The sequence below is a fragment of the Schistocerca gregaria genome, chromosome 3, assembly GCF_023897955.1.
Source record: "Schistocerca gregaria isolate iqSchGreg1 chromosome 3, iqSchGreg1.2, whole genome shotgun sequence".
Lineage (NCBI taxonomy): Eukaryota > Metazoa > Arthropoda > Insecta > Orthoptera > Acrididae > Schistocerca > Schistocerca gregaria.
Genome location: NC_064922.1, coordinates 405,935,390 through 405,951,549, shown reverse-complemented (window position 1 = coordinate 405,951,549; position 16,160 = coordinate 405,935,390). Strand labels below are relative to the sequence as shown.

General features: G+C 42.2%; 1 protein-coding gene across 1 annotated transcript in view; it reads right to left on the bottom strand.

Annotated features, from left to right (window-relative positions):
- LOC126355132 (carbonic anhydrase-related protein 10) overlaps positions 1-16,160 on the bottom strand; it is a 2,094,013-nt gene that overhangs the window by 458,897 nt on the left and 1,618,956 nt on the right. The gene's annotated exons all lie outside the window — the stretch shown is intronic.

The window sequence follows — 16,160 nt, the reverse complement described above, 5'->3', positions numbered from 1 at the left end:
GTGGACATACAAAGTGAGAATGTGGGTCTCACGTGAGGCGTGCGCCAGATAGTCCCTGCAGTCACACTATTCTCCTCCTCTGCCTCTGGCACTGCTCCGTATACGTCAAAATTCTCAAGTTGTACCGTTAAACCGGCAATTAGAAATTGGAGAAGGTCAAATGAATACAGCCCCGACGACCTTGCCCAGTAAATCATTCTGTTATTTAAACTAACTTTCAGACTCTTTTGTTAATACTGCTCCATTTACTTGCATATGAGTACAACGCCTAAGTAATTGTGTTTGTTTGTATGCACTAACGGAGAAAATATATATAAAAAAGCGGTCTAAGAAAAAAAATCGAAAAAGAAAATCGGGACATATATTTTCATCTGTCCCCGTCGATATGTATCAACGCCTGTCAGCAGCTGAAGGTATTAATATAATTCTAATTTCGTTTTAGACGGCTGAAGGTCATCAATGGTGTCTGTTCTTTCGGACATGTCCGAAAGAAAAACAACATATCCATATATCACCTAAGGATGTCCGTAAAACGAAGAATCGAATTGTTGTTTTACTTCATTTCAGTTTAGAACAATCAATCCTATCGGGATGCTACTAGAATTAATGAGGGCTTGATATCATAAATTATTTGTTAAAAAAAAACAAGTAGAGTGCAAAAAATGTGCAAATACGAAGTACACACTGTCGGATGCTGCCTACATGTAATTTCATGGTTGGCAGAACATATTTTACACTTTCTGTAAGCCACGCCCCGAGATGTTAGATGGACGCAAAGCTGGATGGCGCAGTTTAGCAGTGAGAAACAGAAGACCCACACCCTGTCAGGCCACCTTTAGAAAAGAACCCAGTGGACAAGCAAGTGTAACTTAACACCTTTGGTCTGAGTGCTTTCCTATCCACCAAACTGGAGTGTGCATGTCTCCTTTTGAAGTATGGTCAGCGGTTTTACTGCACCGATGATCTGCTCGTTGGGGCATTCTGGGCACAGAAAATGTTAGACAGTTCCCCTGGCCAGCACATTCTCCAGATCTCTCATCAATTGAAAACGTCTGGTCAATGGTGCCCGAGCAACTGCCTCGTCACAATACGCCAGTCACTTCTCTTGATGAACTGTGGTATCGTGTTGAAGCTGCATGGGCAGCGGTACCTGTACACGCCATTCAAGCTCTGTTTGACTCAATGCCCAGGCGTATCAAGGCCGTTATTAGGGACAGAGGTCGTTGTTCTGGGTACTGATCTCTCAGGATCTATGCACTCAGATCGCGTGAAAATGGTCAGTTAGTATAATATGTTTGTCCAATGAATACCCGTTTACCATCTTCATTTCTTCTTCGTGTAGCAATTTTAATGGCCAGTAGTGTATATTGAAGTGATTGTTCTTAAATTATTCGTCTCTCGTTGTCAGAAGGTCAATTAGTGATTTTATTGCGATGTTATAAAGGACTGTGGGAGGACTTTAAGAGAAAACGTCCACAAAAATGGTATAGGAACTACGGTGGACCCTGGAGAGCCGAAAATGGCTTACATTACTCAGGAACTGGCGTAAAAAATGATTCAGTTATTCTCTATCCATATGAATCTACAGACGTAGCTTCCATGGACTTCTTTCTCGCCGGCCGCGGTAGCCGTGCGGTTCTGGCGCTGCAGTCCGGAACCGCGGGGCTGCTACGGTCGCAGGTTCGAATCCTGCCTCGGGCATGGGTGTGTGTGATGTCCTTAGGTTATTTAGGTTTAAGTAGTTCTAAGTTCTAGGGGACTTATGACCTAAGATGTTGAGTCCAATAGTGCTCAAAGTCATTTTTGAACTTCTTTCTCGACACTAAGATAAGAACCAAGGTGAAGGGGAGAAGATTTGGTACGGTTGAGGCGACGGAATTGGAAACGCAGAGCCAACTGAACATCTGAACAAAGAAAGAATTTCAAGATCCGTTGCAGAAGAGGCACGAACTTTACGATCGCTGTGTTCGCTCCTGAGGGGACTGCTCTGAAGGTTGAAAGTTGCCTGTTAGACAGCCGCTTTCTGTTTATCAATAACTCTCCTTCAGTAACCCGTGGTCTTGTCTTTGTTGATACTTCACGAAGATGTTTCTGTAAGCAGAATCGTTAAATGTAGTATAGTTCTTTGAAGTATCTTTCTGAGACGGTTAGCGGGAGCTTTCGGTCTTGAGCTTCAGGAGGCCGTACTGTCAGTGGACCGGTCGTTAGAAGACTACCCATGTGAATATTTGTGAAATACACACTTGATTGTGGGCGCTTAGGGTGGTAGGTGGTCAACTGGAGTTCGATGTGGCGGTAGTAGTGCTGGTGAGATAAGTCAATCTACCGCGGTAGTTCGAAACAGTTGCTCATATACAATGTTTTCTATTAAATCATTAGTTCAGTGCTTTTATTCCACGGCTCAAAGTTTCACTAATTTCGTGTGCTATACTTGTTACGAATTTCGTAAGTGAACGTTGTCAGTCCGCTTGGAGAAGCAAATGTTTCATGTCTTGTGAACTTAATAGGCTTGCGTCTGCTTACAGAATGGTATTCCCGTTGTTTAATCCGAAACACTATACGCAGGCTGTTCATTCACTCAGCTTCAGTTTATTCTATGGTTTTGTTGAAGCTCATCGAAATTCATGGAATCGAATTTATAAGATTGCTACCACACATGACTTACTTTGCTAGTGGGTTCTGGTTTTGGATACCAAATATCTTGTATGTTAGGTTCATTTATTTGAAAGCAGTTATCTATAATTAAAGTCACGACACTCGCAGAGGTCCAGTGTATGCTGTGTTTACCGTATGGAAGTGAAACGTGCTAGATAATCTAGATAATGTGAATGCAAGAAAGTCGTATAGAAATGTTTCCATGTATAATAGGTTAGGAACGGGACGTGGGCAAAAAAGGTCAGCAAGTGAGAAAGGCATAACACTGACTTTACTATCAACCACCGCTACCCAATTTGTTCAATATGAGCATCGGAAGCGTCGACGAGCTGCTGCAGCAGTAAACGATAAAGGATTGCTCTCAGCAGTTCCCCTGGAATCTGAGCAAAGTGTTCCTGGATACTGGTCTTCAGATCAGCTAGAGACCGAAGGTGTCCCTGCTGAACGCACTCTTTTAGATAGCCCCAGAGCCAAAAGACACAAGGATTCAGATCAGGTGCTCTTGCAAGCCATGCATCTGAAAACCTCTGGAGATTACATGTTCCTGGCCCTTTCACTGGGCGAGCGACCTGAAGTGTTGCTCCATCCGGTATGAAAACTTCGGTTTCCACGCAACTACGCCCTTCCAAAGCAGGAGTCCCATGCTACACCTGACAAGCCCCCTGTGTCTATTCTCTTTAAAGAAGAACGGACCGAGAATAAAACTGTTTGTGAATCCACACCACACAGTCACATACGGCGAGTGCAATGGCTATTCATGCACAACACGTGGTTTATCAGTACCGTCAGTCCAGCAGTTTTGTGTCTTCACTGCATCCTGTAGTGTAAAATTTAAATCGTCATTTCGCAGACTATTGCCTGGCCACTTGTCATCAAACCAAGCGAGATTAGGCAGTGGTTAGTACAGTCGATACGCATTCGAGAGGACAACGGTTCAAACCCACGTCCACCCATCCAGATTTATGTTTCCCGTAAATCGTTCCAGGCAAATACCGGGATGGTTTCTTTGAGAGAGCACGGGACTTCCTTCCCCATCCAAGACGCTATCCGAGTTTGTACTTCGTCTCTAATGACATCGATGTCGACGGGACATTAAATTTAACTTCTTCTCTTTTTTGTATGTGTCATCAACCTTGATCGGTGGCGGAAACCGGAGAGAAAATTTCGAATGTAGCTCCGTTTGAGTTTCAGTTTCAGTTGCTGTACCGCCTCGAGCTTGGACCAGTACCAGTGTAAAATACACCTCAAATCCTCTGTTAACCATTGGGGGGACAATTCTGGTGACATTGCACGAACACGTGCTGCATGCTCATTTACAGCAACAGCAATTTCGTCAATAACTGGCGCGAGATAGGACGACTTTCTCTTCCAGGCGCCACACCAAGCTCACCCATGTTTTCGAATTCCATTATCTTTCATCACTATATTATTTAAACAATCGTACCTTTCAGTCGTCGATACTCTCTCACTGAAGCACTGTAATTGCTGCATTTCACATATAACTGTTACAGTAACATCGCATGTTCTCTCTCCTGGATAGCCATACTGTTCACGCACGTCATGGCGTGTCAAATGACAGCGTGGATGTCACACCGTCATATTAATAGCGTACACAGCCAGATTTGCACCTAGTGACTACAACTGTAAGTAAGCTTTTTTCCAGAGTGAATCAAGTATGCATTAATGCGTTAGCATACCTACCAAGTTTCGCTGCCATACGACAATTACGGCTCACACTGTAATGTATTACTAGCTACTCTAATTATAATAACTCGGTACTTCTCTTTACTACACTCCTGGAAATGGAAAAAAGAACACATTGACACCGGTGTGTCAGACCCACCATACTTGCTCCGGACACTGCGAGAGGGCTGTACAAGCAATGATCACACGCACGGCACAGCGGACACACCAGGAACCGCGGTGTTGGCCGTCGAATGGCGCTAGCTTTGCAGCATTTGTGCACCGCCGCCGTCAGTGTCAGCCAGTTTGCCGTGGCATACGGAGCTCCATCGCAGTCTTTAACACTGGTAGCATGCCGCGACAGCGTGGACGTGAACCGTATGTGCAGTTGACGAACTTTGAGCGAAGGCGTATAGTGGGCATGCGGGAGGCTGGGTGGACGTACCGCCGAATTGCTCAACACGTGGGGCGTGAGGTCTCCACACTACATCGATGTTGTCGCCAGTGGTCGGCGGAAGGTGCACGTGCCCGTCGACCTGGGACCGGACCGCAGCGACGCACGGATGCACGCCAAGACCGTAGGATCCTACGCAGTGCCGTAGGGGACCGCACCGCCACTTCCCCGCAAATTAGGGACACTGTTGCTCCTGGGGTATCGGCGAGGACCATTCGCAACCGTCTCCATCAAGCTGGGCTACGGTCCCGCACACCGTTAGGCCGTCTTCCGCTCACGCCCCAACATCGTGCAGCCCGCCTCCAGTGGTGTCGCGACAGCGTGAATGGAGGGACGAATGGAGACGTGTCGTCTTCAGCGATGAGAGTCGCTTCTGCCTTGGTGCCAATGATGGTCGTATGCGTGTTTGGCGCCGTGCAGGTGAGCGCCACAATCAGGACTGCATACGACCGAGGCACACAGGGCCAACACCCGGCATCATGGTGTGGGGAGCGATCTCCTACACTGCCCGTACACCTCTGGTGATCGTCGAGGAGACACTGAATAGTGCACGGTACATCCAAACCGTCATCGAACCCATCGTTCTACCATTCCTAGACCGGCAAAGGAACTTGCTGTTCCAACAGGACAATGCACGTCCGCATGTATCCCGTGCCACCCAACGTGCTCTAGAAGGTGTAAGTCAACTACCCTGGCCAGCAAGATTTCCGGATCTGTCCCCCATTGAGCATGTTTGGGACTGGATGAAGCGTCGTCTCACGCTGTCAGCACGTCCAGCACGAACGCTGGTCCAACTGAGGCGCCAGGTGGAAATGGCATGGCAAGCCGTTCCACAGGACTACATCCAGCATCTCTACGATCGTCCCCATGGGAGAATAGCAGCCTGCATTGCTGCGAAAGGTGGATATACACTGTACTAGTGCCGACATTGTGCATGCTCTGTTGCCTGTGTCTATGTGCCTGTGGTTCTGTCAGTGTGATCATGTGATGTATCTGACCCCAGGAATGTGTCAATAAAGTTTCCCCTTCCTGGAACAATGAATTCACGGTGTTCTTATTTCAATTTCCAGGAGTGCATTTTCCCAATTCAGTTATTAAATAGTCGAGTACATAGTACCATATTCTTTGTCTAACGCCATTTCGTGATCTCTTGTAACAACCAGCCTTATCTATCTCAACTAAATGTCGAACATTGTACAATATGCCAATATATATAAGATCTCTGATAGTTTCACCTATTTATAACACACGTATCCCGTTGTTGTGGGTGATGATCATCGCAGAGAAGGTACGTCTTGACAACGGTAGCTGAGTGAAGAGGTGCTGTGGCTGATTCTGTAAAATGTATTTGTTCGTGTTGCACAGACTAAATTACATGAAGTATTACTTTGGTATCGCTACCATCATCTGGGAACTTATGCGTACTCAAATATTTCTAACGGCAGCTTCACTAAAATAGCTCTAAGTCGAATTGCTACCAGTTATTCTTCTTTCATGTTTGAGTATTGTAACTATATTACGAAGCCTCGATATTCATTGCATAGTCATCGACTGCAAGGTGTTCACTATTATACATTGATACTTTCAGTAGGATCTTACGAGCGATTTTCATGTTCATTGTTGTTCTATTATTCATACCATTGCTGGCATCTGTTTGACTGTGCAGTTTATCTTAGCGTAAGTTGTTCATTTAACTCGCTTTCCATTAACGTAGTGAGACAGCGTTTATCAACTGATTATTTGTGTGCTTAATTTCTTTATAACAAGATATAATTCCACCAATTTCAGGGCTTGATAATTCTACATGCTATAGTAGGTCAAATTCAATTTATTCCATAGTAAATATGCGTCAATGTTTTAAGAAAAGTCATGGAATTTTCCGGAAGTATGAATGTCCTCAAGAAATGCAGATAATTAGGTTAAAAGAAATGGGTCATTGTTGAAAAGGAGACAGAGAAACCAGTCAGTGAACAAGATTCCACAACAACTAAGATAAATGACAGTGGTGTGATTGATAATTCACAGTTTTCAAGTACTTTCAACAATCACTGTCTAAATGTAGGAGCGAATATACGATTAAATGGTTTAGTTGAAGAAGCAAGAGAATATATTAAAGGTGTCATCCCACAAAACCTTAAGCAGCTAGAAGTAGCACCACCATCCTTCACTGAAATTAGTACAGCTGTAGATATTCTTAAAGACGACACCTCATGTGGGGTTGATGGAACTTACAACACAGTTCTCAAAAGTTGCCCCAACTTCACAAATAATGTCCTTAGTGATATATGTGGTGCATCACTGGCGCACGGAGTTTTTCGACGCAGGCTATAGTATGCAGTTGTTAAACCACTTCGTAAGGAAAGAAACAAGACAGACGTAAGCAATTATCAGACAGTTTCCTTATTGACATCTTTTTCAGAAATATTCGGAAAAGAAATGTTCGGTACTAAAGAGTAGACACAACCTTAAGTGGAAACAAGTTACTTAGCGTATCACAGTTTGTATTACAGAATGTTTGCTCGACTGAGAATGTTATTTAGACATTCAATTCATAAAACACAACAAGCCCTAAATAATTAAGTGTCGCCAGTTGCTACTTTTTGTTATCTCTCTAAGGCGTTTAACTGTGTAGATCATGGTACTCTCTCAGAGAAAGTTATATTTTATGTACAGCTGGTGTGAGTCATCTTACTAAACAGAATGCAAAAGGTTGCGCTGAATAATTCAGATAATATTGGAAATGTGGAAAATTTTAGTGACTATGGGGAAAAATCTCAAAGAAAAACCCACAGTGTTCAATTTTGGTTTCACACCCATATCTTATACCTGCGAATGACCTACTTACTATTCAACAAGCCAATTTGATACTATTTGCAAATGATACTAGTGTTATAATAATAAGTGGTTCTCTGAAAATGGACTGTCCCTAAGACTTGATAAACACAGTACAGTCAGTTCTCTACAACAAATAGTGGCACACCAGCAGTTGATGTAGCACATGAGAAGGGATCAGTAAAGGAGGTAGAATTCTCTAAAATTTTGGGTGTATACATTGATGGTAGGTTACTGAACTACTCAGACAATTCTTAACTTCAGCTACTTTTGCTTTTCGTATAACTGCTAATCCTGGAAACAAACATACCCACCTCCTGACATAGTCTTCATATTTTCAGTCGATAATGTCTCACGTATAATTTTGTGGGGTGGCTCGTCACTTAGAAAGAAAGTACTAATAGCACAAAGTGCAGCAGTAAGAATAATATGTTGTTTTCACTCATGGACGTCTATAGATACCTCTTCAAGCAACCAGACATTTTAACTGCGCCATCACAGTACCTATATTTACTAATGAAATTCGTTACAAAAATTCCATGAGAATTTGAGAAGAACGGTGATGTCCACTAAAGGGGAAAATTACTTTTACTGATCACTGTTAAAGCTGTCAGTGTCTCAGAAAGGAGTTCAATAGGCAGAAAAGAAAATTTTTCATCATTAGAACACTAACATAAAATGTCTGACAGGCACCGGAACAAGTTTTAAATACAATTTAGAATGATTTCTCCCAGACAGCTCCTGCTATTCCCCTGGTTTCTACTCCAAAATGGGTAGCTACTATATTTATAGGATGGCAGCCAGTAAAGGAATATTTTAGGGAATTAGTTTAAAAAATTGTTTGAAAGAATAATTCACGCTATGTCTACGTGACACAAGTCGATTGCCTTTCAAAAGCGAGGCAGTTCTCTGTAGCTAAAGCTGCTGACAGGAGACGCCTTGAGCCCTGTGCTGAAACTGCTAGCGAACTCACGCCACTGGTTTTAGCCAATAGCGTGCACGAGATACCGATCACGTGTGTGGACGGTGGAGTGGTCTGCGGTGCAGAACACAGTTGCCTCTCTCTCTTGTAATCCAGACCTCGAGCAGGACAGACGTCTTTTTGGAAGGAAACGCCTCCGGCTCTGCTCTTCGCGACCGTCCACCAACATAAGTCAATATGAAACGCTTCCCCTTCCGTTACACATTTCAATTAATTGCTAGTCCTCCTTGACTGGCCTAAACCTGCTAACTTCCGACCCTAGGTGCGTCTTTTGTACTCCGTATATTGAAATATATCTTCTTTATTGTACTTAATTTCAGCCATGGATGCCCAATATCAAATCCTGACCGTTCGACCTCTTGCAAGCTTTCACCACGTAGCATATTTAACAACCTTCTTCCCCCTTCCCTTCCATTTTATAAATTAACGTTGGTGTCAGAAGTTTCTCTCCCCATCCCCAAACAACGTATTCTTTTACAATTGGTGTCAGGAGTGGTATGTAACAATTACATCCCCCCTTCCCGGCAAGTACTCTTTTACATAAAATAAGAAATAATGTGTGTAGCTGCATGAATAGCACTAAAAGTAATAATGTGCTCACTAATGCTAACACCAGTTACGAATACATATCAAATGAGGTATGAAACACCTATCTAATTAACTAGCTAAATAACGGTCTGGCTAACTTGCCTGGCAACTCGCGCATATTCAAACCTTTCGAAATGCATCATCATTCAATTGACATTAAGTCGAGCTGCTGCCAGTTGCTCTCTTTTCATATGTGAGTACTGTGATTACGTTAAGTGATCTTGATCGTCATTGCACAGTAATCGATTGTAGCGCGTTCATTATCATATTTCGATACTTTCGATAGGATTTAACAAGTAATTTTTACGTTCACTGGTGTTCTATTATTCATAATATTGCTCGTATGTGGTAGACCGTGCGATTTATATAAGGGTAAGTTGCTTATTTAATTCCCTTTCCGTTATCGTAGTACGACAGCGTTCACTAACTGATTATTTGAGTGCTGAGTTTGTTTATAACAAGGCATAATTCCACTAATTCAGGGGTTGGTAGTTTTACTTGAACCAGAAGTTCAGTCACGAATAGAGCATCCAGCTCAAAAGGTAATGTTGGAGTATAAGATCAAGGCAATATTTTTAATTAATCTATTCCGGGAATGTTGGGATACAGCTTTGTAGAACAGAGCTTTTTCGGTTCTGCTAAGAAAGGTGCATGACACTTTACACGATCTCTGCAAGCGAGACCGCCCTACTTGAGGAGAAGCCGCCCTGCTCCGCGTTGTCGCCAAGCAGCTTGCCACCCCCGGCACAACCCGTCCGCCTCCTGCGCTACCCTCGCAAGCAGTTCACTCCAGAATTTTATTACCTCTCCTAACGAAATTGCGCGCCCGCCCGCGAGGCAACGCCGCCGAACAAGCGGTTTCCTATCGTTTACTCCCCCTCGCCTTCTCTCCCCCCTCCACCCTCCATCCTCCACCGCCCGCGCCTACAGGCCTGCGGCGGACGACCTGCCACACATGCGCCGTGATCCGATTTCAGTTTGGAACTTCGTCACACGGCGATTCACGCCCGCGCCGCCTCCCTTACACCCGCCGAGGAGGCACCGCCTCTCGGTTGAGCAGAGCGGGATCCGATTTCCGAACGATATCGGAGTTTTTGATTTGCCTCCAGGTTTACCTGTAATCAGTTTAAAATCTTGTTACAACAACTTAGTGGCTCAGCGAAAACAGTAACAGTTTTTCAGGGAAAAATTTACTTGAAAAGTACTTTTCAGATCTAAGGCACAGCTAAATGTGCGACTCTCAATAATCATTTGATGTCTCCACAAGGCCAAAGTACTACGGTGCGTAGTCATAAACATTAAATTAGTAACATAAATTTTTCTTTGTTTTTGGTAAATCAAGGCTTGTGCACATCTGCATTCTCACTTTATTAAGGAACCAGTTACGGTTAGAAACGAAACATCTTCAGGTACAATGAGCCACCTGTATGATATAAAAGGCAAGGTCCTGCGTCACGAACTCATCATCGCCCAGCCGAAACCGCTGAAGATAGAAATCTGAAATTTGTAGGTGGTGTTGATCTGCTATTGTAGGTGACTTTTAAGATGGAATTTTTCAAAATTCCACCCCCTAAAATGTTGAAAAAAATGTTCAAATGTGTGTGAAATCTTATGGGACTTAATTGCTAATGTTATCAGTCCCTAAGCGTACACACTACTTAACCTAAATTATCCTAAGGACAAACACACACACCCATGCCCAAGGGAGGATTCGAACCTCCGCCGGGATCAGCCGCACAGTCCATGATTGCAGCGCCTTAGACCGTTCGGCTAATCCAGCGCTAAAATGGTGTAATAGAGGGTGAAATTTTTTAGAAAAATGCCACTAATGAGGCCATTTTGAAGCTGGAAATACAAACATAAGTATTAAGTTTCTCTGTCAAAAATAAAGACATACGTGTTTCGGTATTTTTGGAAATTCCAGACATAAGTGGGTGAAATACGGGAGTAAAGTTAGTATCGAAATATTTAATTATGAACGGAATTTTAAGATAAATATATGAAAATTTTGTAACCGGCCTCCTGGTTAGAAATAAAAAAATTCGTGTTTCACTGCTTTTGGAAATGCAGCCCCTATGGGCGTGAAAGAGAACCTTACTGATCCACTGACACAACGTCGCCCATCATAGCTCAAACCGCTAAGGAAAGAAACTTGATATTTGGGGAGGGTGTTTATTTTGTGCTGTAGGCATCGTTTAAGAAGGTATTTTTCAAAATTCAACTCCTAAGAGGGTAAAATGAGGTGAAAGCTTTACAAAATATGTCATAAGAAAGTTTTAAAGCTAGAAAATTGGTAACTGGTTTCTTAGCCAGAAATAAAGAAACAGGTTTGTCAGCATATTTCGAAATTCAATCACTAAGGGCGTAAAATATTACGTGAAATTTATTTTTGAAACTAAATCATTATTAAAGAACTGCTAAAGCATTTTAAAGCTACATGTATGAAAATAACTATTTTATTTCTCAGTTAACTCCAAAGAAATATATATTAGGCGATGAAAGTTTCAATGGAAATACCACCACAAGAACTAAGAAGGAATGATTAACGAAAACCTCGATCTCCAGCTACCCGGACCCTTTTTAGTCAGAAGTACATTCGTCAAAGAACATGAATCTGTGGCCTTAATTAGAGTTAAGAGTTAGGAAGGTATTGGAATTTATGAACAGCATAAATTTTTTATGAAATAAAAAAAAGTCTGTGAAGACAATACAGCCTACGCGGGCGAAGCAGCGAGCACTAAGGTAGTCCTTAATGAGGTGCGCGACAAATCATAACTGTTAACAAGCATCATGGCATACACCAGCATGTTAAATCGAACTATGGCACTGAAATACATACAGTACACGGTAGGTAACTGCTTCCCCAGGTTAGCTACTGGGTGAGAGCATTTCTAGGATGAGAACTAGGTGATTTTCGAGGGGGAGCATTTCCTGCACAGCGTAAATGGAAACCTCCACAACCAATGTGTCCTGCAAGTCTCCATTGTTCATCGTTGGGAAAAATGTGATGCATTGGAGAGTAAAGGTGCTGAGAAGGTCCCCCACCAAATTTCGTGCTACCGCTCGATGTTTTTGTAGGTGTCAATTAAAGTTGAATGAATGCCCTTCGTGCCCATCCGAAATGTAGAAAATTCCTTTTGCTGGGTGGAAACTGCCCTAATTTCCGTTGTAGATCCTCTTTTAATTCAATATATATTTGCCATTGGCAAGGTCACTTCACTGAGCTCAAAACGTTGTTATTCCACAAATTTCATTACGTATTCCCATAGTTGAAGGGCAGGGCAAGTAACATTGAACACTGAAATACGGCATCCGTCAATTGATTTCCTGATATCGCTCCTTGTTCGTCACTTTGACATGCTAATACCTATCCTGGAAATGCGAGATTAACTACTGGACCTCAGATTCGACAATCCGTATCCACTCTATGAAACTCTCTTTCAAATTTCTGTCTTGATTGGATTTGTTAGGTTGCTAATTGGTTTTTTAAATGTGGCTCAACCCAATTTTTCCTAACCACACAAAAATGTTGAAAAAGTATGGCATGTTAAAAAAAAACCACTCTTATTTACACATTGAAAAATTCTTATTTCTACATACTTCATTTGCAGTTTTCACTAAGAAGAAACCATTTTCATTTACTTTTACGGAAATGTGCTTCAGTACCAAATGGTATATTGCTACAACTGCAAACGTTTATGTTGGACATACCTCAACAGTTGCCAAGCAAAGAAACAAAAATTATGCCTCCATTTGTGGGAGCGGCTTATGGTTGCATTGCGCTATCGACGATACCAACGTCTTCCACGTGTCTGGCAACAGAGGCCGGATGGACAAAAACTTTAGTTCCCACTTATATTTCTTAGGGGCAGCTACGGCGTATTTAGAACTGTGCGATGACACGAGGATGGTCGCCTTCCTTCCCCTTCCACAGAGTGGCAACAGTCCAGTCGTTGCACTAAAATCGAAGTTCCCCCTTTCCGGCTTATATTGCTCTTCCATCGTTTGAAAAATCCATGTAATATTATGTCTCCCTACGTCAACAGAACAGATTCAAGTTTTTCAATGCGGTGATAAAATTATGAAAGGATATCCCACAGAATACATTAAGTTTTGATAAAATTTCGGAATGCTACCTCAATGCAAATCTTGATTAAGGCCGACGAATGGTTGTTCACCTAGAGGAATTTTGATAATGTGTTTTTGTAAGACAATGGATTCGTTGCCAACAATAAGACAGAGACTGATAAACGTCATATCTGGAATTTGGATTTCATGGCCTACTGAGAGTTGTATTCGTCTGCCTAACCCTTGTGGATCCGCCTGTGGACTCTTTACCCCATCGTGCGATGTATATTCGTAGATACGTATACAATGTGAAGTTTTAGAGAATTCTCCGGAATAATCAATGTGCAAGGAAGTGAGTGCACATCCTGAAAAGGGCAGTAAGACGGACACAAGGGACAAAGAAGAAACCTGCGAAGACACTTCAGATAACAGAATAAATACATCTCTCAAGAAAAGAAAAAAGGAAGGAAACTGCACTCTTGTTCAGCAAAATAACGGTAGGAAGTGCAAGAAACGGCACAGTACACAAGGCAATTATGAGAATCTCTTCCGAGGCAGTAGGAAATGATGGAGTGAGCATTGGCATGATTAAAAACGTCGTAGCCACTATTATTCCAGTTATCACAGATATCTTCAACCTGTTTCTTGTCAGTAGTATATATCCTACTGAGTGGAAGCAAAGTTTAATCTAGCCTATACCCAAGACTGACAACCCTAAGTCGCCAGGTGACTACAGGCCGATCAGCATACTACCTGCAATATCTAAAGCCCTAGAATACATCGTCCATGAACAGCTGACGGATTACCTCAAAACTCATAACATCCATGACGAATATCAGTCAGGCTTTCGAAAGCACCATAGTACAGCAACTGCATTAATCAAAGTAACTGATGACATTAAACATGCTATGGACAGACGTGAAGCTACTATCCTAACACTGCTTGACTTTAGCAAGGCTTTTGACACAGTTGACTTCGATATATTACTAATTAAAATGAAACAGCTGAATTTCTCAATCAGCGCAATACACTGGTTCGACAGCTACCTCAAAAACAGAAGTCAACAAGTCGTTAGTGGGTCGGAAAAGTCATCATGGAAAAGCGTGCACTCTGGAGTTCCCCAAGGCTCCGTCCTTGGTCCACTACTCTTCTCACTGTACATTAATGATATTTCTTCAGTGATTCACTCCTGCAGCTACCATCTATATGCTGACGACATCCAACTGTACATAAGTGCAAGCCCCAAAAACATTGCTGGCGCAGTAGCGAGTATGAACGCAGATCTTTGCTCTGTTTCTCGATGGGCACAGAACCTAGGTCTGAAACTAAACCCCAAGAAATCCCAGGTCACACTTATATCTCATCCAAAGTTAATCAGCCGGTACTTTCGCGAAACGGTCCCTAAAATACTCCTCAATGGTACCCAACTACCATACCAAAAAACAGTAACAGACCTTGGAATAATCTTGGATGTACACCTAAACTGGGAAGAACAAACAGTCTCAGCTTGCCGGAAATCGCTCTCCTCCCTACATGCAATTCAAAAATTTAGAAAAATATTTCCAACCCATGTTAAACAAAAATTAGTCCAAACACTAGTCTTGCCTAATCTTTACTACTGCGATGTAGTTCAACACGGCACAAATAGTGAAAATTCTAGATGCCTCGAGCTAGTGATGAATGCTTGCGTCAGATACGTGTGCAATATTCGGTTGCATGATCATATCAGTCCTTCATACTCCCAGCTAGGTTGGATACGCCCACATAAGGCACGCGATCTCCACACGGTGTGCTTACTTCATCGATTTATTAGCCACTGGTGCCCCCAATACTTATCTTCTCACATTAAACATCTATCGTCATTCCACAATCGCAACACCAGATCGGATACGTCTATCATCTTGGCTGTACCTTTACATAACACAAAATCTTTCTCCGTGTCATTCTCCATCTCAGCCATACGACTATGGAACGCACTCCCCTGTGATCTGCGTCTTATCCAGAACTACTCAACATTCAAGAGGGAACTCAAAACTTCCATATTATGGACGGTGTAGCCACCATTGTTGTGCCCCTCCCATCTCTTTCTTTCTCCTCTCCATCACAGCTTCGAATTTTACCATTCTTTTTCTCTTCCTCTAACCTATCTACCTCTTATATATCTCTTTCACCCCATTCTATCGTCTTATGTCTCTGCTCGATGAGAATAACTCACAAGCTGCAAGAATATAACGAGAAAATTCCCAACTAACTGACATTCACAAAAGAAATGTATGTTTACTTTCATATACTTAGTCACTATTATTATTATTGTTATTATTATTATTATTAATATTATCATTATTATTATCATTATTATTCTTGATTGTTATAATTATTTTTATTGTTATAACTATCATTGTACTACTGTTATAATCTCAATTTTTTTTGTTTAACATCAATACTGCATAATACGTTAAATGTCCTTAATGTTATTTAGAAACTGTAACTCGTTCAATCTGAGTATGCCTGGTTAGGTGTCAGAGAGGGCCTGAAGGCCCTAATCTTGCCAGGTAAAATAAATGCATAAATAAATAAATAAATAAATAAATTATTCCAAGAAAAATGTGAAAGCGGGAAGGTCGCTGGAAAGACACAAGGAGCATATACAAAATCAAAACGACGTTCGCTGAAATTAAACCCAACAGGGTCAATAATAACAGTGCACCAAATTCCACTGTGAAACACAGAGGAGAGAGCAGATTGGTGCAATTAGCATACCGAGGGCTTCTAGGTAAGGAAGGAAGAAAGGATGGAGAGCAAGATGGTTAACATTTTACGTCCCTTGGACATCGAGGTCATTAGTGACGAAGCAGAATCTCGGAATATTTAAATGGTGGGGTAGGATATCAGCCCTAC